The sequence below is a fragment of the Ascaphus truei genome, chromosome 4 (genome assembly GCF_040206685.1).
Source record: "Ascaphus truei isolate aAscTru1 chromosome 4, aAscTru1.hap1, whole genome shotgun sequence".
NCBI lineage: Eukaryota > Metazoa > Chordata > Amphibia > Anura > Ascaphidae > Ascaphus > Ascaphus truei.
In genome coordinates, this window is record NC_134486.1 from 37,255,800 (window position 1) to 37,278,564 (window position 22,765).

A 22,765-nucleotide genomic window follows, 5' to 3' on the forward strand; every position below is an offset into this window, starting at 1 on the left:
ACAGGCTGTGTTGGGGTTAAACTCCTGCACAGGGCCTAGACTGCAGTTGCAGCCTGGATGGATACAATAAAGTCCAGCTTGATCAGCACACCTTAAAAGTGAAGTGAAGATAAAACTGAAAAAAAATTATATAGTGAAGCACGTTCATAACATGTTCAGAACAGGAAAAATGGTGAGATATGCACTTAACTGAAAGTGCTTGAGACCAGGCACTAAATGGTTTCTTTGTCCTTCGCTCACACAAGCAATGGATAAAAAGAATCAGAGCCTCTTTGTAAAAGTTCAGATATTTATCCAAGGTCCCAAGGCTCAACAAAGTATCCGTCCGTTCCTCCTTCTCTTACCGTGCACCCCAAAACTGGAACAACCTACCAGAGACTCTCACATCCACCACCAGTTTAAGTTCTTTCAAATCTAAGGCTTTCTCACATTTTAATCTGGTCTGTAACTGTTTCATTCGCCCATAATATATATTTTCTTTAACTGTGCATGCAATGTCTTGTATATTATGTATACCCTGTTCATTTATGTAACTGTATTTATAACCATGTATTATTTGTCTTAACTCTGTGCCCAGGACATACTTGAAAACGAGAGGTAACTCTCAATGTATTACTTCCTGGTAAAATATTTTATAAATAAATAAATAAATAAGGAGTAACACTCATATAAAACAGAGTACCTACAGGTTTCAGGCCACTCCGCAAGTTTCTCCTGCTCCCCGGTGACCGCGATGTTGCTCCGCCGTTCCCGACGGCGTCCTACGTCATTTACGGTTTGGAGAGTTACACTGAAAATGGTCCTCCTGCAACCCTACGCGTTTCGAATGCGGTTCCTTTTTCGTCAGGGGTAGTGAGAAACACTACTTTATCTATTCTTAGAACTTTATCTATAGACTTGATCTATTCTTGAACTGGGAATAGTTCTTTTTCCATGCAGCATCACTTATATTATATGTAGCTAGGTTAGATAATTAGAATGTAGAACAGTAAAGAAAAACGAAGCACCAAGTCCAGCTGTAGAGTAGCAATAACACCAACAGGGATACGTACAAAAAATAAGCTGTAACAAACACACCTACGCGTTTCGGGCCTTTATCAAGGACTGTAGAGGTCCGAAACGCGTAGGTGTGTTTGTTACTTTGTTTGGATCCTATTAAACAGCTTATTTTTGGTACGTATCCCTGTTGGTGTTATTGCTACTCTACAGCTGGACTTGGTGCTTCGTTTTTCTTCACTGTTCTACATTCTGAGTACTTTCTACGGATGCACATTCAACTCTGGACACTGGAACCTAACTGGACTTGCTGCTGATGGTGGATTAAGATTCCCAAGTGAGTTCGTTCCATATTGCCCTTATTATATTACAGTCATAGGATGTTTCATCTACCGGTCACCTGCTGGTGTCACTGACATTTCCTTACTACATGGTTTGTGGGTTTGTCATTACCGGGCTACATTCCTAGAGACATTATATATATACTCATTCAAGGGTTGTCTTCCTGTTATATACTCATCTGGCTCAAGTATTGTCTTGAGAGCACCACACACATTTTTTTCAGGTTAGATAATTAGTTTATGTTAGCGCCTCTCTTTTTTTTTTTTTCTTATTACTGGATGGTTACAATGTTGCCAAATCCAGAGACAGGTCTACCGGCAGATTGGAGTGTCATACCTGGGGAGGGTACTGATTGGGTCACATGCAGATGGTGTTATGTCTGTTAGTACCTGGACCTGCCCTGTTATGGGGCAGGGTTACAAGCCCCTCCCCTTGATATAAAAGCTGGCACTCCACCAAATTGCACTGCGAAATGCTCAAAGAACTAGATTGGTCATCACTCGAGTCTAGGTGCAAAGTTCACCTTTCCTGTCTTGCCTTCAAATACTTTCTGGGCAAGCTACCCATCTATCTGAACAAGCTCCTCACCCCTACCACATGCAGCACTTATCATCTGAGATCTGACTCCAAAAGACTGTTCATGGTCCCAAGGCTCAACAAAGTATCTGGCCGCTCCTTCTTCTCTTACCATGCACCCCAAAACTGGAACAACCTACCGGAGATTCACATCCACCACCAGTTTAAGTTCTTTCAAAACTAAGGCTGTCTCACATTTTAATCTGGTCTGTAGCTGTTACATAAGCCTATAATATACATCTTCTCTCTGTGCATGCAATGTATTGTATATAATGTATACCCTGTTTATTTATGTAACTGTATTTTTAACCATGTATTATTTGTCATACTAACTATGTCCAGGACATACTTGAAAACGAGAGGTAACTCTCAATGTATTACTTCCTGGTAAAACATTTTATAAATAAATAAATTGTGTGTGTGTCTTCCCTCCCTCAGTTGAGTGGGAGTTATTCCCTTTGCCCTGTCAGGGGGTGAAGGAGCTGAGGAGGGATGCTTGGGGCATCAAGCTTCTGGGGTATGCTCCAGGGAAATTGAGGCAGAATAAAGACCAGTTGTACCATCATGAGTCTCTGTGTGTTGATGGAGAGAGTTTTGTGCCTGTGGGGACCAATCCTGCCTCTGCCAGGATCCTCATGGGATGGAGGCGCTGCATCACCCTAAGAAAACCCTGTCCTGTTGCTGCTCCCATACACCACCCGCAGAGCCCTCAGACCTCCTTTAAGACTGCAGGTGAGCTAACAGCACCAGAGTACACCAATGTAGCTGCCATATCTCCAGGTGCTGCATACACTTTAAAACAGTAAAATGAGGTATTAATTACCCATGGAGACTGTGATGGTAGATACAATACATATGTTTTTTTTAAAGGTTGAACATCTTTTTAGAAAGGAAAGGTATACAGGGATATACTGATTAAGGAAGGCTGTTGACAAAGGGAGTAATCTGATTACCATTATTGGAGTCAGGAAGGAAATTGTTTTTTTCCCCTTATGAGACAATATTGGATGATGTTTCACTCGGTTTTTTATGTTTGCCTTCCTCTGGATCAGAATACTCTAGGTTCGGATATAGGATATGTATATGTCGTCTAAATTTAACATAGGTTAAACTCGATGTACATACTGTACAGTACGTCTTTTTCAACCTCATCTACTATGTAACTACAGTATGTAACTTCAGTCATCAAAAATTTACATAAAGGGACAAAAAACGAAGTTGTTCATACTCTTTAAATCCTATTTTCTTGTCTTTGCTGTAGAACAGGATGGGTTCAATCCCAGTACACTTTAAGAAGTTGAAATTCTGAAGGGTAATAAAGTCAAAGCAGGCGTTTGTAATTCGGTATGCTTCAAAGATGTTTTAGTTACTAACAGAGCAGGGTCTTTAGAACAGATATGATTTTACAGAAAAGTCATGTCAGTATATAAAAATCTACAGTGTGGTATTTAACGATTACGCTGCATATCTGCTCAAGATGTTTTCCTATAAACTGAAAAAAATTCAAAGCCGGCATTTTTTTCCAAGAGCACAAAACCAGGCTGCTTTTATATATTGGCCAAGGCAGTCATGTATGTATTTAATTATATTACTCAGATTACTTAAATTGAGATAAACAGGCTGTTTTGATACCTGTTTTTTTTTTTTTTACAACATATGTGGGTGGAAGTCACAAGAGAGCAGTACTGTACATGTTTTTGCTGACACGTTACCCTGATATGAACTTTTATTTTCTATGATTCGACTGTGGTATGCTGACATAACATCTAGTTATGTTTAAATAACATTTCTATGCATAATCCGTAAATGCAATATCTTACCCACTATCAACTTACATTTATAATTTTAAATATACATTGTGACAGAGGGATGTAGCCAGCCTCCATGAATAAAGACAAGATGCGGCTGGCTGCCCCTGTAACCATATGTCAAGGGCTGAAGTGTCAGCTCTTGAGGTTAATTCTGTAAATGAATGTATGTGATGGGCAAGGGTAACAAGGCCTCATAATACAGGTTAAGCCCTCTGGTTGACCTTGGCTCCCTGGCAGCTAACTAGCACTATAAGCCAGGGGCCAGGTATATGTACTGTAGTGGCGACGATTATTCTAACACAAACCTGGGGCAATCTTCAAAAAGACCCAGGTACATTCTGGGTACATGCTGGGTACATGCTGCAATATTTCACACATTTCTGTAGATTCACAGCGGTGGTCCCTGGCAGTCCCATTCAAACTGAATGGGACTGCCAGGAACCCCTGCTGTGTTAATCCGATGGGCCATTAGCCTCTGCAAAAATGTGTGAAATGTTGCAGCATGTACCCAGCATGTAAACTGGCTAGTTTAAGGCAAGTTTAAGAATACTCGTTGCCTCGTCTGTACATGTAAAAGTTTAAAGTGTCCCTGCTTTTCCACTTTCCATGTTTCTTTTACCCCAGACTCATGAAACTTGCTGTGTGTAAGTTTTAGGTGGGATATTTCGGTAAGAATGTAACTATTTTGTTTGGAGGAGGTTCGGAGCTACCGGTAGTACCTTCATTCTACCCGGCGTGCAGGCACTATTTGCCGGTAAGCGAGTAGAATTATACCGGGGCTGTGCTGCGTTCCCCAAACTCCTGCTTTTCGAGCCCCGATATCCCAGTCCTATGTCCCTTACAGTCACGAGTCTCCCCAATGTCCCCTATGTATTAAAGTATGTTTTATTATGTTTGATACATTTCTTATAAGGCTCTATGCAGGTTGCCCGGGCATCCAGTTAAGGTGCCAGCAAGTCTGCATAGAGTCCATAGTTCAAAGGGGAGAGGATGTCCAAAGGTGTGAAAAAATTTGGTGGGTGAGGGAAGGGCGAATGGCCAGGTCCAGACTACAATGGGCACCCCATGGGGACACCTTTTGTAGTTTCCAGACTTGGTGGAGACAGCCCCGCAGGTGGCAATCAGTTAGCCAGGGAGGATGCAGCCATAGAGTCTGCTCTCCCTTTGGCTAAAATCCTATTTCCCGCTCACCCGGCTTTTCGAGCCTGCTGGGTACCTACTCCTCTGACAGCAGCCGGGGATGAGCCCCTCTTTCTATTGGCTGACGGGGAGGAATTCTCATGCTCCTATTGGCTGCTCCTTCCCCCTCCGTTCTGGGGATAGCCCTGTGGAGTGTATGTAAGGTGCTGACCAAGAGAGGGAGCCAGTCCATCCAAGCCAACCAATGATCTGAGTCGATGAAGCTAGGGCGGACTTTTCAAAGTTGCTCTGTTTGAAATAACAGAGCAACCGGCTTTGTTTTGAAGCCTGGAAAGTCTGCCTCGCAGAGACCAAGTCCCGTGTTTTGCGCCCAAGTTCTCAGATTCTAACGGAGCGGTCGCGGCAAGGAATTGAAGCAGAAAAGAGGACCAGGAGAATCGGGGGTATATCCCAGTCAGGGTAAGCTCATCCAAGCGGGCGCCCTGCACCTAGGAAAGCCTAGATTTTTTTCCCCAGACCCCCAGTAAGTGTAATTTTAACTGCTCCTTGTGTATTTCTTCTTGTTGTACGTGGGTTTACCAAAAATAAACGCAATTTGTTTTTTTGTTTTACTGAATGATCCCGGTAATATATAAGTGGTGTAAAAAGTACCTGGTCTCCCGTGACATATATAAAAATATTTTACCCATGCATACTGTAGGCTGTTTAAGACATAAAAAGAAATTGCGCTTAGCTTGTATTCATCTGGGGATGATGAACCATTCTAGTTGATATCTGATCTTTAATCATTTGCACTTGGTCAGACTGTGAATTTATCTTATTACAGCCTCTCAGATAATTTGTTTCAGAAGTGATGCTTTCAGTTCCAAAGGTGATCTCACTGCTTGGGCCACCATGATTGTTGTATAGCGCAGTTCAGGAAATAAAAATGCTTGTACTTGAAAACAATAAAAAATCTATCTGAAGTACTGTCCTGAACAAATATAATAATGTAAAAATATTTTTGAAAGTTCACATCTGTTAATCTAATTTTGCCTATATTGATATGTAATTATTTTCTTTATTTCTGTCCTGTCCTGTTTTTTTTTGGAGGGGGGGGAAGCATTAACCTACTTTTGGTGCATTGACTATGTCAGATCCTAAGTACAAAGTCTTTGTAGCCATGTCCAGAAGTAAATGAGTTACCTGGCAGAGTAGTAATGTAGTTCATTTGATTGATCTGATAAACAGTATGAATGTTTTAGCCCTCCAAATACATGGGGGTGAAAAATGTAACGGTAGACAAGCAGACTTTAAATGCCACTTTCCATGGCCCAACTACTGTACCATTTACAAGATTTCTACTGGCATTCAGACAGTGAAAATACAAGACTTTTGCTGTCTATTGGTAGACATAACATATTATGGGTATGTGTAGATGAAAGTTCCAATGCCAAAGGACCAAATACCTCTTTACCTGAACTTCTGTCTAACCACCATATTAACCATGCTCTGTTATGGGTTTTGCAACTGAATGGGTAATCATTTCCACTGACTTGAAAAACAACCCTCCTAGTGCTACTGCTTTTTCTCACCAGAGGAACAAAGTGGGAACAAAGACATAATGGCCACCCCCCTGAGTTTCGAGAGTCCATGGATACTGCAGGTGTTTGTGTGGAAAATAAATATTTTAAATTAAGTACTCTTTCCATTTTGAAGTATTCCACCTCAAATTTAAATTGATCAAACTTGACCAATAGCAAAACTTTTGTATAGACCTTTGCTAAGTGCTGCAAAAGTCTCAGGCATCAATTCTCTGGATGAAAGCTTGAATACTACTAATTTGCCCTGGTTGTGGGTATAGTGGGATGGATGCCCCTCTGGGTTTGTCTTGTGCTTTTGTACCCCCTTCTAAAAAATTAGAGGTATCCATTAGGTATGGAATGCATCTGATGAAGAGAATTATTCTACCTCTCTAGTGTAAATTTCTAGGCTAGTTTTTAGTAGCCTAGTGGTATGCTGAAGTCTTGCGCAAGGGCAAAGTTGGCTATTGAGCCAAAGATACACTCCATTTTCTTTGTAGCAAATTATGTAAATTTAGTTTGGCCTGTCAGCTGGAGACCACAGCCTTCTTGCTGGCCTGAACACAGCCCAGAATAAGAAGGAGCACCCTGTGAGGCCTCTCTGCCCAGAATCCCCTCCTCGGGTCTGTCTCCACTCACCTCCTGGCCAACACATTTTTCTTTTACTCTTACACCTCCCCCCGGAACTGGCCTCGGGTCACTGTAACACGGCTCCTAGCATCAGACAGCGACACAGAAGAATTATTTGATGCCCCTGAAGATGTCAACCTGTCCACCTCCCCCGTGATATTCCTTACAAAGACTGAAACTTTAATTCTGAAGGAATAGGGCATCTATTATGAAAACATTGTTTCAGAACCTGGAATCACAGAACCAAAGCAAATCAACTCTAAAGAGACCATTGACAGCATTATCAATGAAAGGCAGAATTCAAGTCAAATGGATAATAAGCGCCCTCACAGCACCCTCTTCCTCACAGCGCCCCCTTCTCACAGCTCCCCCTTCTCCTCACAGCGCCCCCTTCTCACAGCTCCCCCTTCTCACAGCGTCCCCTTCTCATAGGTCCCCCTTCTCACAGCGCCCTCTTCCTACAGTTCCCCCTTCTTACAGTTCCCCCTTCCGAGTACTTTTTTCCTCTTTATTCCTTTACTATAGGAAGTAATGTTAAGCATATGCTTTGTTCCTCTGTTTTATTTATATTTTTTCCTTTCACTTTTTATTGAATTTGTGTGAAGAGCTCTTACTGTGTCAAAAAAAGACCTGGTATAAAATAACTTTAGTAACTTTATTTCATATAGCACTGTTCTCCCAATGGTACTCAAAGTGGTACTCAAAGTGCTTCACAATTATAATACAGTGCATAGAACATAGGATTTCTTTTACAGACACGGTACCTGCCCAGATGAATTTACCATCTATGTTTTTGATGTTTGAGACAAGTTGACTTGACAAAGAGCTGAACACCAGGATTTGAACCAGACTCCAGGCTGATTTACTCACTGAGCCACTCCTTCAGCCCTACACAGGTATACACAGGTATTCAACTGGGCATGTGGTACACTTTGTTGTTGGACACTAGAAAAGAAAAACATATTTCACATAGTCATCAAATTTACTTAAACATAGACTCAAAGTACAGTGTATGATGGAGCATTTGAGAGCAAGTCTCCCATACTTATAACTTCTTGTACTTTGGAATTCCATGCTTTATCCTTGTGTTCTATTTTAGAACCTCACATTTGAGTATTGCTTTAAACTAGTCACTTGAGCAGTGCCCCTGACCGCTTTCTCCAACAAACTCTCCATATCTTACAATGTAAATTAATTATGGAATCTCTTAGCTCAAGACTTAAAATGTAACCGGATTTCTGATATTTAATAACCAGCTACAGGGAGATTTTGACACTGAAGCTGCTGAGTTAATGGTCAGAAATGGGTTCAAGCTTTCATGATCTACAGCATATGACTTAGCAGGAAAGACTACAGGACCTTAATACTGTATGTACAGCCTAGAGGAAAGAAGGGAGAGAGGGGATAGGATGGAAACTACCAAATACAAAAAGGAATTCAACAAAGTACAGGAGGGAAGCATATTCCAAAGAACAGGAGTGCTAGAACAAGAGGTTACTCGCTGAAGCTTGAGGGTGGCAGGCTAAGGGGAAATGGGGAAGTACTTCTTCACAGAAAGGGTGGTAGATTTGTGGAATAGCCACCCAGCAGACATGGTAGGGGCAAATACAGTAAGGGAATTCAAACATGTTGGGATAGACATAAGCAGGGCTTGATAAATGACAAAAAAAACTTCTCGTCCGAGCAAAAAAGCTACTCGTCCCCTGGCCTCGCCCCCAATTTTTTTTTTTTAAATGGAATAAATTCCTAAGAAGAACAAATAGCAACATTCATTTTTTTTATTTACATATCATGTATTTTAAGTCATGGATGAAAGAAACGTCACCAGCTCATGCCTCCATTACAAGAGGCCAAGTCTAAGGCCAAGGTCCCGCTGCATGGGCCGGCGCGCATGCACTGCGTCCAGGCGGCGCGTGTGCAGCACTTCACCAGCTCATGCCTCCATTACAAGAGGCCAAGTCTAAGTGTTTTTATGTCCCCTGTGCAAGAATGCCATTAGCTGTGGTTTAGCATTGCTTGAGGGTTTTCACTCCCACCTTCTCATCTGTGGTTTAAGGAGGTAACAACTGTAGCAATTTTAACTTGCTCCCTGCTGGTATTGTACTAATAAGCAACCAGGTTGCCAATGCCTGTTCAGAGCTGTAAGTGAATTGGAAACCAAAAAGAGAGCACCCGCTCAGCTTAAATTTAATAAGATAAAAGGTCAAGCAAGGTGCACGCAGGAGCGTCCAGTAGTAGTTGAAGCACAAAAGGGCAAGCCCTGCGGATGCACTCGAGATGAATTAATATGAAATAATATAAAATTTAATTTTATTGGTTTGTATTAAAAAAAGTGTGCACAGGAAAAAACAGAGACAAAATACATAATTTAAAATATAAATAAATAAAAATATAATGCGGTTATTATATGTTCCTAAAAAGGCTGCTTGCCTGGGTAGTATGAAACCACACAGACTGGTAGGGCTATATATATTGTGATAGATGATACTAAGGTTGAGTAAGTAGAAAAAAGTGTCCAGAGACTTGCTTCAAAGTGCTTTAAAATACTAAGTACATACACCAGGACACACTTGAAAGCGAGAGGTAACTCTCAATGTATTACTTCCTGGTAAAACATTCTATAAATAAATAAATAAATAATATGCTGTAGTACTGTAGCTAGTTTGGTCTTGGTGGTTAAGGTTGCTAACTGACACACTTAAGTACTAGTACAAAAAGACCAAGGATCTACTGCATGGTTCAGCGTAATTGAGGCAAAAATAAATAGCTGAAGTTCAATTGTTTATTTTAACCAGAGCTTCTCCTGATTTTTTTTTAGTGTTGTAGCAAGAATATGCGTGGGTCACTTGCATGCGGAAGATATATATAATCCGTCGCAGGCTGCTAGAGAAAAGGACTTGAATTGGCGCGGATTCATGGAATATGAAATAATTACGCAAAGCACTGTATTAGTGCTAGTAGTTTTGTATAGTGACCACCGTGCCAATTTGTATGCTGGCTATATAGAGTGATCTCATTATGTATTGTTACCAGAGTTTTGGATCCTGTGCTGAAGTGCAGTGTCAATGCTATCTAAATTGGTGCAGAGCTGAAGCGACAATTGCTGTATTGCGCTCAGTTACCGGCTGATATGCAGATGCTGCGCTGATGCACGGCTACCCTACATTCTTGAGCAGAAACATGCCCCTAGAATATTTTTAAGAGGGAACAGTCGTTAGATCGGGGAACCAAATGCCTCCTATTAGCTGCCATTTGATGGCAATCAGAGCGGCTCAGCCGCGGAGAAAATCAGCGTACCATGTGGTAATAGCTCTCCCTGGGCAGTCAGACCAGAAAGCATAACTCGAGTAAAGTTTCTTCAGAAATAGTGGCACTGATGAGGGAGCAGTATCCACTGGTGTCTGCTGTTTGCTGGCAATCAGAGCTGGCTAGGGTAGGTGTCTAATGTGTATAGTAAGGAGAGCTTTGATAAAGTGCACACGCACAAAGCATGTTGGCTCTGTTTTTTTGCCGGTCTGTTGATCAGAAAAATTATTAAAAGCTAATTTTGTAGTTACCCTCTCTCCAGTTCATTTATTATTTGTTCCGGTGGTGCGTCGCGCATTCTTCACTTTTAATGCGTATAGAAGCCAATTTGTGCACCTTTACTATGCAGCATATGACCGGGACCACCATAGGGTCAATAGGCTACATAGTAGGTGCCCAGCAGAACGATAAAGTACGGAGCCCAGGCCGATGCAAAGCCGTTTTGGTTTGGCATGCTTATTCGAATTACCAGCATGGAGGGAAAGTGGACCGGTGCTCTTACCTGCCATAAGTGCCAGGGAATTCTGCCTCCTCCGGGGGGCTCCCTCCATCTGCCTCGCCCACGGTGCGCACGGAGGCCGGGGGGGAGCAGCATCAACATGACGAGCAGCAGCGCCAGGCAAACACCCGCACAAGTGCAGCACTTCCTCCAGTCACGGCAACTGGACCACACAGCGCTGCTCCTCAGCTGCTGCTTCTTCCCGGCATCCCAGACACAACCACGAGCTCCAGGGCTATCTCTCGCATGCCTCTGATCCCGGCATCCTCAGTGTGCTTGGGCATGCCTGTTTGTGCCTGTGTTGCGGTGACAGCAGTTCGGTGCGTGGCGTAGCGTGTCATTGCAGTTCTTTCCAATGGATTGTTGGTCTGCGGCTGAGTTACTCTTCCGGCGTCCAATGTTGCTAGGTAACCAGCTCGATCATGTCCCGGCATCGTGAAATGAGCCGCTAGCAGCAGCACTCGACAACGGGTATAATGCACTCGCCCCAGGCAAGTGGGTGAGTGCATTTGTCGAAGCCTGGCCATAAGGCTAAATCCTAAATATGAGACAAAGCCTGGGATCAAATAAGTTCTGAGGTTTTACTGCAGATAGGAAAATGGGCAGGTTAGGGTGGCCAAGTGTTTCTATGTAGAATATGTGAGTAGTGATGGCCCAGGTTTGGAATCATGCAAAATTGGCCCATTTTTTTGGGGTGGGGGAGATTTTGCAAAGATTTTTATTTCCACCAAAATGCAAAAAAAATCCAGAACCTGAAATAGGACTTTTGCGAGTAAAAGTAAAAGATAAGAGAGAGTTCTATTTAGTATAGTAGTAGTAGAGTTAAACACAGTAGATAACTCTTTATATTGTTGAATGTGTTTCTACTGTATGTCTAAGTTGAGACATTTACATTTATTACAATCAACAATTTCATTATTGTGTCCTGTTGGTGGAACAACATTTATTAGACTGGGAAGAGTGTGTAGCAGCTCTTCTAGTAATAAAGGGGTTAACTTCTTCGGCATAACTGCCCATTATGAGTTTAAGAGGGGAGGGATCTTTGAAGAGACTATAAATATCAAATTCCTCTGTATTTAATTAAAAATAATGTTGATGTGAATTAAGGATAGAGCAACTAGTTACCTGCCTTGAAGTCCAGTTCAGCTAATGGAGGAGAGTACTGAGACAAGGAGTGAATGGATATACAGTACAATATGGACAGAGCTGTGAATCTGTGTTAAGAAGAGATAACCCATCCCTATTACTCCCTGAAAGAGTTGCTTAGCCAGCCTCTGGTAAAGACGTTTTCGGACCACCACCCTAACAACTCAAGATTTGTGTCCTTGTTATGCGGGATCCCAAGGTCTTCCTAACTGGAGAAGATGTTTTGTTTGGACTGTTATTAATAAGGTCTGTTGCTTTTATATTGTTCCTGGTACCTAGAGTAGTGCTTTACTATTGCAGCTCATCTTGAACCCATGTTGACCATTAACTCACAAGCTTCAGTGCCAACAGCCCCTGGAGCTGGTTATTAAATATCAGAAATTCTACCGCTAGGAGGAGGGTGTTACACAAGCTAACAAAGATAATGCAAATTAAAAAAGATTAGCAGGCAAGTGCATTAACAACAATTGGTGAGCACACACGTTCCTATAAACCATGTATGTGCGGTAACTGTTCCTACAAAATAACCCACGTGTCTTACGCAATGTAGAGTAGGACTAAGACAATGTACTGCATAAATAAATGGGACCCATAACATCTGTTACATTATGTATCTAATTTTTCAATTATTGTACAGTATCTCAATATTTTTTATCTTTATCTAATCTCCACTAACAAAAGTTTTTAACCACCATAGTTAAGTCTAAAGATAATTTCTTCTTAAGAATTCTCCTTTATTTCTCTGCTGCCTTTGGCACTGTTGATCACCACCCTTCTTTTGCACACCCTGCACTCCATTGACCTCTGTGACGCAACCCTCTCTTGCTTAAATTCTACCTATCCAACCGCTCTGTAACTGTTTCTTTTTATGGCGACTCCTCCTCTTCACTCCCTCTTTCTGTCGGGGATCCACAAAGCTCTGTCCTTGGCCATCTGCTCTTATCACTGTATAGCTCTTCTCTTTGTATTAGTTCACCAACATTTCGCTTTCAGTTTAATCACTATGCTACCTCTCCTCCCCAGACCTCTTCCCTTCTCTTCTGTCCCGTGTCACCAACTGTCTCTTGAAAATCTCCTCCTGGATGTCCCACCATTACCTGAAGTTTAACATGTCCAAAACAGAATTAATAATCTTTCCCCTTCCATTTTCACCCCTACACCCAAGCTTTCCTTCACTGTCAATAATACCGAACTCTCATTGAAACACCAAACCCTCTGTCAATGGATTATCTTTGACTCTGCCCTCTCTTTGATTCCTCACATTCAAACCCTCACTAGTTCCTGCCTCCACCTCTTAAATATTGCTAGGATACCCCTTTTCTAACTCATGATGCAACTAAAATTCTAATTCACTCACTTATCCCGTCTTGTCTTGACTACTGCAACTTCTCCTTGTTGGCATTCCCCTTGTCTGCCTGTCTCAACTTCCATCCATCCAAAATGCTGCCGCCAAACTCATCTACTGTACCTCATCCACCATTTCACTTCTGCTGCACCTACACAAATCCCTGCACTGTCTTCCCATATCCTCTAGAGTTCAATTTAAACCCTAGTTCTGACTTACAAATCTCTCAACAATGCTGCCCTCACTTACTTCTCAGCCTTCATCCCCAAATATATCCATAGACACCCCCACCATTATGCTCATGAAATCTGCCTCTTTGTCTGCCTTATTATCTCGTCTCACTCCCACTTACAAGACTTCTCCCATCCTGCCAGACCCCCATTCCCCCCCAGCTTTCAGTCATTCAAATACTCTCTGAAAACTCACCGTTTCTGTCACACACTGGCCCTGCAAGGCACGGAAGATAAGCAGAATAACTGACAGATAGAAGTGTCCTTGTCCATCCGCGGTGCAGCAAAAGCCAGTGCTGTTCAGTGCGTGCTCCAGCCAATGAATAAAAAAGGCAAAGAAGGCATGCACTGCAACCCAGTAATAATAGCTGGACAAATATTGTTAAAAGCAATTTATTTTAGTAGAGACAAAAATCACATAACTCCAGGTAAACTCTGACGCGTTTTGTACCGCGATGTCACTTTATTTTGTCTTTTTTGCCATTAATATTTGGTTCAGGTTTTTGCTTAGATGTTATTATTTATTATAGAGATACACTGCATTAATTAACATCATTATATCTTCCACAAATAAGTCTGCTCCTACTTTTTTTTTTTTGCTACATACACGCTCCTTCTCTGCTACAATGTCATTATAGAAATGTCTGTTTATTTTTGTATGTATACATTAGGCATCAGGGGGTATCACGGAGCGGCGGCTTCCCTCCCATATTTCTGGCTAATCATTATGCTTAAGGCCTCGTTCAGGGTGCTGGCTTCGGAGGGAGGGTGTGCTGACGTGCTTGCTGCAGTGAGAAACAAAGTATTCAATTTGAATACTTGTTGTCAGGGTAGCAACTGCCCTGCCTCCGAAGCCAGGCGTTGACGCTGACGACAGTTTCAGTAAACGAAAATTTCGTTTTTTGGAACTGCAGCAGCGTCACAGGGACCCAGGCAGCCAATGAAATCATTCTACAGAATGATTTCAAGACTGCAACACTGATCCCTGCTCTCTGTCTGTGACCGGGAGGATTAGCATGTGACGTCAAAGACATGCCCACTGAACGACAGAACGCTGGGGCTGTCCGCAGGGGATGATCGGACGTCTCCTACAAAGTAACGCGCGCTCTCGCGGACGCGCGCCCTCCATATCCCAAAGCAGGCACCCTGAACGAGCCCTTAGGTGTGTTTTTCACTCACCTGGAATCATTTAGATTTAATTAATCTTCGGAAGCCGCAACAAAAGGATCCCCCCTGTATACCTTCAGTCACTCTTTGATAAAGTACCGTCGCGGTACAAAGCGCGTCAGACTTTACCTGGAGTGATGTGATTTTTGTTTCTACTACAATAAATAATAATAATAATAAAGAATATTTTAATGGATATTTGCCCAGCTATTATTACCGGGTTGCAGTGCACGCCTTCTTCGCCTGTTTTTGTGTTTTCTATCATTTATGTACACTATATGTAAAACCCGCATCAAAAATAATATTGCCACATTCAAACCTCTGCAGCCCACAATTATGTAGAATGTTATCATTCCGCAGAACGTGTAGCCCTACCAGAAATAAACGTTATTATGCCATGTCCCTCTCTCTTTTCTTTTCTTAAAGTGGAACAAGTGTGAAGAGACACACCTATCATCTGGATCAAGTTAACCTGTGGATACTTTCTCCAAAGTGGACTTACTTTGCGGGACATTTTCACTTGGACATTTGTTTATGTAAGTGCACTTTTCACAGAGATTGGATATATGTTGCACTGTATATAGGATAATTGTGTGTTTTATAGGTTTAAACACAGTTTTTTGTTTTTTTTCACATTAGGGCACTGTTGCAGAGTACATGCAACCACACACGCGGGGTCTCTTGATAAGGCTTATTTATTGAGCCTTAAAACATACAGCACACAAAACAAAATAGCTTCTCATCAGCAGCAAAAAACAAAATAGCTTCTCTTCAGCATAGAAAACAAGGCAGCTTCTCTTCAGCATGCAGGACACAGACAGTTATCACACATATAGCAGTAATCTCTTCAGTATTTAATTCCTGTCTCCTGACCAGCTAGCCTGCATGTGTGTACAGCCTGGGAGTTTTAAAACACCTTGATTATGCAGTTGGGGTCAGACTAATTAAGCAGCCCTTCTCAACTGAAACTTAACCTCGTCACTGCTGCACTGCAAGCCTAAACATAGCTTTGCCAGGTATATGGCTGGTGACGTTCATTCACCCTGTCACAGGCACATATTTAACGCACGCGCTGGTATTCCTTTTTCCTTTATATATTACTTTTTGGGAGGATTTGAATCACCCCCCCCCCCCCACAATCCAGCAGTGGGATATTCAGTTACTGTTTGCATTTAGAAGTTGGCGCTGTGTTTTCTTTATTCACTCATAACACAATATCCCTACTTTTTAGGAATTTCAAGCAGAAGAAATATACTATCGTATAGGTAGGTTCAGGTGATAAACTAGGGTGTTCATATACAGATTCACATGTTAATTCAGAGGGATGACTCCTAAATAGCAGGACCTGGGATAAAGAGCAGAGAATTGCTCATATGCAAGAGCTGTAGATATTTATAAGCAAGAAGCAAACAGGGGCACACAGCGCAGGGAGAACATAGAGTTAAATGCAATAACAGGACCATAAAGCAAATGAAAAATCACGAACTATGCCACATCATGCTGTTGGCTTCACTGAAATATTAGACATAGTGACAGGCAGAAGTAACACACAGTATATGTCACTGAAGAACACAGCCAAATTGGGATTCATAGTTCAAGGTCTCATAGGTAAATAGGTATGAATAGGGTTTTCTGGGAGCTCAAAAGCTGTGACCCTTAGTGTCAATAATCCATACAGAGGTGATCACACAGGGGACCCAATATGATTGAGATATAGTTACTCAAATTCAATAGCACATGAAGAACATATTGATCCCTTGGTGAAGATTTGACCCATTCACCTCTCCTTAGGGCTTTCCTTAATACATGTGTACTCACTGTTTAGTCCCCTGTGGTCCTCACGCATGCAACCATGTTCAAGGTCCAAGAATTGAAAAAATATATTGTATGGTGCACAGCAACAAAAACCAGGCCATGTGGCAAATAAAAAAAATCAATTTATTGAAACTGCATTAAAAAACGGCAAGAGCACAGCCCTCCTACGCGTTTTGTGCTTGTAGGCACATTATCAAGTGAAATCCATAGAAATACAGCATCTATAAGAGAGCTACTTCATAGTATCCATAGCAAGGAGGTCTCATTAGTCTCTTAGTCACCGTGGGAAACATATCATGCTTTAGTTATTAGTTAGAACTTCGTGCATTCAGGATGAGCTTAATGGTAGCCAATAGTACAGCATAACACTGTGGGAACCACTCAACTGCTGCTTTCAGTTACCCTGCATCACACTACCAATTTCTATTTATCTAAACCATTATTATCACGGTACCCAGACATATATCGGCATATCAGAAATGTCCATCCATATACACTGCGAGACTCACTCCACTACTGAGGCTCAAGAATATCTTGTGCAGAACTGTGAAGCTACATTTTGCTCCAACTCACAGATTCCCGTCTATTACATGTATCTTTAAATCTTTGTAGGATACATTGTAGCCATCACACGTACTACATCCAATACCAAGAGTATCTTACCAGGCATTATAGATTAACCCACATTTTGAGGCAGCCGTCTACAATACATAGTGTACACATTAAACTGAGTCAATGCAGGACCATGCATCACACACAGTCCCGTTTCTAGCACACCTATCAGAGTGATTACTCGCGTGTGCTACCTTACAGCAGTGATGCTGATTCTTAGTGTTATTATTACCCCCTTCATTTCATATGATTTGCTTCAAATAAAGATTTCTATTTTAATTCCACTAACTTCTTGACCAATGTTCTTTGGGGTACCTTTTGTTATAATTAGCTATTATCTGGCTCATCACTTTATAACTATTACATCAGTGTAGCTGTAGCTACATTCTAACATTATTGTGCTGGTCTCAGAGTGCGTGCTATTTTATTTTGGGACTTACTGACACTCTGCCTCCATCTGGATGCAGTGGTTCTCAGTCTTTCTCTCTAGATACTCTTTTCCTAGTGCACCTACCACACCTGCACTATTTAGGAGTGCTGGTATCATCTCTTGTGTTTGATCTGATTAAATCCTGGGCCAGATATTAGATGCTTACAGTTAACACAACCTGAGCATTGGAAAGCTCATGTCCTGGTACTCAACCAGTTCCCTGCTCATATATATATATATATATATATATATTTATTTATATATATATATATATATATATATATATATATATATATATATATATATATATATATATATATATATATATATATATATATGCAAATACAACTGTATGCTCATCTGCATGTCTTAGGCAGGTCTGTACATATATATATATATATATATATATATATATATATATATATATTTAGTTAAAGCAAATGGAAATATTACTGTATACTCATTTGCATGTCTTACAGGTCTGCAACACCGCCTTTCACCATTATCACCCAGCACCCAGCACTTCCACTGCAGCAAGGGATTCTAGTTTTGAAGCAAAAGGTGGCACTGTGGGCTCATTTGCATGTCATTTCCCAGAATCCCTTGCTTCAGTAGAAGTGCTGTATGCTGGGTGATAATGGTGAAATGCGGGGTTGCAGACCTGTCTAGGACATGCAAATGAGCATACAGTAATATTTCCATTTGCTATATATATATATATATAACAAAAAAAAGAAGCGCTCTCCTAAATCAAAGTCCAAACTTGAATAAGGTAGATGTGGTGCAGCGTGAAGAGTCGAATTGTTCCCAATTCCCAGCAGCAATAGATGTCCAAGGTAATCAGCGCACCCTGTTTCATAGGAAGAAAAGAGAAAGAAGATAAAGAGCACAATAGTGAAGCAAGTTCACAACACAATGCTTGTGTCTGTAGATGGTGAGATATGCATTTCAGTGCCTGTCTCAGGCATGTAAAGGAATCTTTTAAGCGTCCTCACCACCGTGAAGTCATCACAATATTCAAAGGACTTCTTTTTTCCAAGGTTCTGTTTTATATAAAATATCAGGAATGTGTTTTCACAAAACAATATTAAAATAAGGGCACAGACCAGTTCATGATATTCCGCAACCTCTGGTGTCTGCGACAGTCACTTGCTGAACTGGTCGGCGTTCTATGTCACTTCCGGTTCCTGGTGCTTCAGTGAAACTGGTCCAGGGGGTGATGTAGTAGATTTATGATAGGATGAGATTATTTCAGAAACTTACTTGTCTCTTCAGAGATCCATCTATTGCTTAAGCCATGGTCAATTATGCTGTCTATCTCTCTTTTGTAGCCAATCGTGGGGTCTGTGGAGAGAAGTTTGTATTGAGTAATAACTCAAAGCTGTTTTTCAATTTCTTGTTTATAATAGGTATAGGGCATTACTACTACACCCCCCTTATCAGCTGATCTGATGATTATTTCGGTGTTGGCACTGAGAGTTTTAAGTGCATTATGTTCCTCTCTACTGAGGTTGGAATAGCTGGTTTTATAGCCTCGCAATTTCTCTCTAGTATCAGTTTCAATTAAATGCTTGAGTGTTTGAATGCTGCGATTATGAGTCTGGGGGTCAAAAGTGCTGCGCGGTTTAAACATGTTCATTTTGTCTTGTGATTCAGTGTCGGTCACAGCAACTGGTGTCCTGCTGAAAAAGTCTATCAACTTAAGTTGGCGATTTAATCAGTATAGGTCAGCTTCCCACTCAAACGGATTTTGTTTGAAAGTGTGGACAAAGGAGAGACCCTTGCTTAATAGGCTTAATTCAGCAGGTTGCAAAGTGTACCTAGACATGTTGTAAACTACGCTACCCTGACCTAGACCTTATTTTTGTTCGTGCCCCTGGATGCTGTTTGTCTTAGTGGTTATCTTGCGCTTCCGTCCACCCCGCCTGGTTTTGTGCCTTGTATTGTGGGTTTGGAGAGGGGGGTTTCCCTTGACCTAAAAAAGAAGACCCTGTGGGAATGTGTTCCTGACTGTCTGATTGGTCTGTATAACTGGTGTTACAAGTACCACTAGTGGCAAGGGATTTTTTGTTCTTAGTAAAGTTTCTTCTTTGCTTGCCTCTCTGCTGTTTAGAGTCCCCAATCCCTAGCAGTCACCGATAGACCGGAGGGTTTTCCTGCAGGGACAGCACCCAGTTCTGCTTGTGTCTGCGGGGAATGGAGGTACTGCACCAAGGAAAGAACTGAGAAGAACCTAAAGCCTGTCGTGATCGTCCCCAACTACCACCGGCGGACACTCAGTATCCTGTAAGCCTAGCAGGTGAGCAGCACAACAACACCAAGAAACAGTGAAATCTCCCAGAGGGTGAGGGAAAAACCTGTATATATATATATATAACTTTTTTTATTCTGCTTGTATTTATGTATTTTAAAGTTCATTCAAGCTGCTCCACAAAAGCGAATGGTTTCCTTTTACAGGAACATGTCAGTTGTACTGATAAGGTACAGCAGGCAAGGTAATATAAGGAGAAGGTCAACTACAGTACGTCTATAATTTAGTGGGCAAACTATGTACAATATGAGGAATTATATGCAGTTCTGATCGATCTAAGGAAAAAGGAGTAATGCTTATGTGAACTTTTTGTTTATTGAGAAGTTTAAATTAAACAGCATGTTAGGTGAATTGTCCTTTAGTAATGAATTAAAAATGATGACACAGCCTTTTCATGTACAATTATCCATATGGTCTGAGCAGCTTTCCTGTGTTCTGTCAAGTCTGATGAAGCACACCAAATCCTTCTGCACAATGCATCTCTAATTGCTCAGAGTTCAGCAACAAAGAAAATCCTTTAAGCCTCTAAAATGCTAAATCTAATTTTCACCCCAGAGTATGTTAAGGTTTTCTGGCCTCGTGTTCCTTGTTAAAGGTATGTCAGCTTTTTGGCAACCAACTCCCATGAGACTAATTTTGCAAAATGCTTCTACAATTCTTGACATCAGACATCATCAGTTTGTCAAAATAGCAAGCAAAATGTACTGTAAACAGAGGCCAGCCCAATTCTTGTCAAGGCAATATTCCCACTACATCAATATGCTTTCTTTACTTAAAGCCACATTTTTACCTCAGTTTTTACACAAAGGCTTTTTAATACATTTTGGAGATTTTACCTACACAGTGTTTCAATGCGGCCAGTTTAAAAGCTGCAATGCTGTTTGTACAACAATTCCAAATGAAGTTGCTGAGTTTGTCTATTAGTATGTGCAGTACTACTGAATGTACTGTAGTGCCGACGAGTATTCTAAAACAAATCTGGGGCAATCACCAACAAGACCCAGGTACATGCTGGGTACATGCTGGGTACATGTTGCAACATTTCTGCAGACAGACTAATGGCCCATCGGATTAACAGCAGGGGTCCCTGGCAGTCCCATTCAAACTGAATGAGACTGCCAGGGACATCTGCTGTGTTAATCCGATGGGCCATTAGTCTGTCTGCAGAAATGTCACTGAAATGTTTGCAGCATGTACCCAGCATGTACCTGGATCTTGTTGGTGATTGCTCCAGATTTTCCAAGGCAAGTTTAAGGCAAGTTTTAGAATACTCGTCGGTGCACCTGTAGTACATTATTTGGTCACCTCGACTCAAGCAACCCTGATCTCACTAACTATCTGGTAATTCAGTCAAATAGACTCTATATAGATACACTATATAGCATTATAATGAAACATATAATGGTAGAAGTTTAATTAATTTGGTACTCAGACCAAGGAAGATAGAATGTGACTTGACTACAGAATTAGATTGGACACTAATTTCAAACTGGCAGATGGACAGGTATGTAACATGTACTGTAGTACATATGTAATGTGTTGCAGGTCCTCTGACAGAATAGTAAGTACACATGTAGCAAGACTTACTGTTTTCAGCATCTGGGCAAGCTGCGGGACCACAACCATGGCTGCCTCGGTGCTGGAGGATTATTGCTGTGGGGGGGGGGTCCGATCCGGACCACAATCCCCCTGCAGCGTGACCGCAGCAGCACTATATCTAGAGCCTCGGCTTTAAGATTTGTTTTAAAGCCACGTCTCCGAAGTCAGAACGTCTTGCTACACCCGTACTGCACTAGAGTATAAGAAAATGCATTGCACTGTTAAAAGCTTACATTATTTGCCTAATATATGGGTAAGGTGGTTGGTATGATATTTACAATTTAGCAGTAATAGTAGTAGTGATAATACTCAATGTTAACATTATTGTGTTGACAGAAAGGCAAAACCATTGCAAGGAAAATGAAGGACATTCTGAGGCTGATGTCAGAAAAAATGTAGCAATGCACTCAGGACCTAGATTCCTAGAAAAGAAGCATAAAAAGCAACATGAAACTTATCTGGAGCTGCGGATGTGAAGTACAGTTTCACGTCTCACTGTCTGCCACATGTTTAAACTACAGTTTATGCTCCTCCGCAGAGTACAACTATGGCAGAGACATTAATCTACAGGAAAAGATGGACCAAGTCAAAGCCTGGGTTGATGATAGAAAGAAGTTTATAACACTGGGGTTTTGTAAACATGGCTTTATATATTTCATCCATATTGTTTTCAAGCATCAGGCTACGAAGACATTTGTAAGCCCATTTCCGGGGAGCAATTTCATGGAAAGGACCACAGGCCATATTTATTAAGCAGTAATTTGCCATAAGACACTTTACTGTTCTCGTATTTTGGGCACATATTTACGAGGCAGTTCTAGTCCATAAGACAACTCCTGGTGCCAGAAGATATTTGATGAATTTGATATTCACTTGAATGGTCTATACGGTGTCTTATGCCACCGTAAAGTATGTTCTAGAACAGAACCACTTAGAAAATAGGGGCCAAGGTGTCTTATGGAGTAGCACTGCTTAGTAAATATGCCCCAAGTCTCATAGTAATCTGTATAAGTAAGCTATATATGCTTTTTGTAAATTAATTAAATACTTTCTTAATTTGGTTAAAAAAATATAAATGCTGCATTAATACTACAGATTTGTAATCATCTTATCTCTTTGCTTAAATTAAATACTCTATGAACTTCTAACTAGATCTCGTCAAAGCAGTACACATTGTACAAGATACTGCATGTTTGTTAGTATTAGATTTGTGTAACATTTTCACTGACGTAAATGAATCAGGCAAAA

At 41.2% G+C, this 22,765-nt stretch overlaps 1 long non-coding RNA gene across 1 annotated transcript in view; it reads left to right on the forward strand.

The window, feature by feature from the left end:
• Nucleotides 1–22,479, forward strand: part of LOC142491927 (uncharacterized) — a 37,789-nt gene extending 15,310 nt beyond the window's left edge. The window contains exons 4-6 of the long non-coding RNA XR_012800592.1: nucleotides 15,177–15,286; nucleotides 19,721–19,906; nucleotides 21,854–22,479. This is a non-coding gene — a long non-coding RNA (uncharacterized LOC142491927). The remainder of the gene's footprint in view (nucleotides 1–15,176; nucleotides 15,287–19,720; nucleotides 19,907–21,853) is intronic.
• Nucleotides 22,480–22,765: the final 286 nt, after the last annotated feature.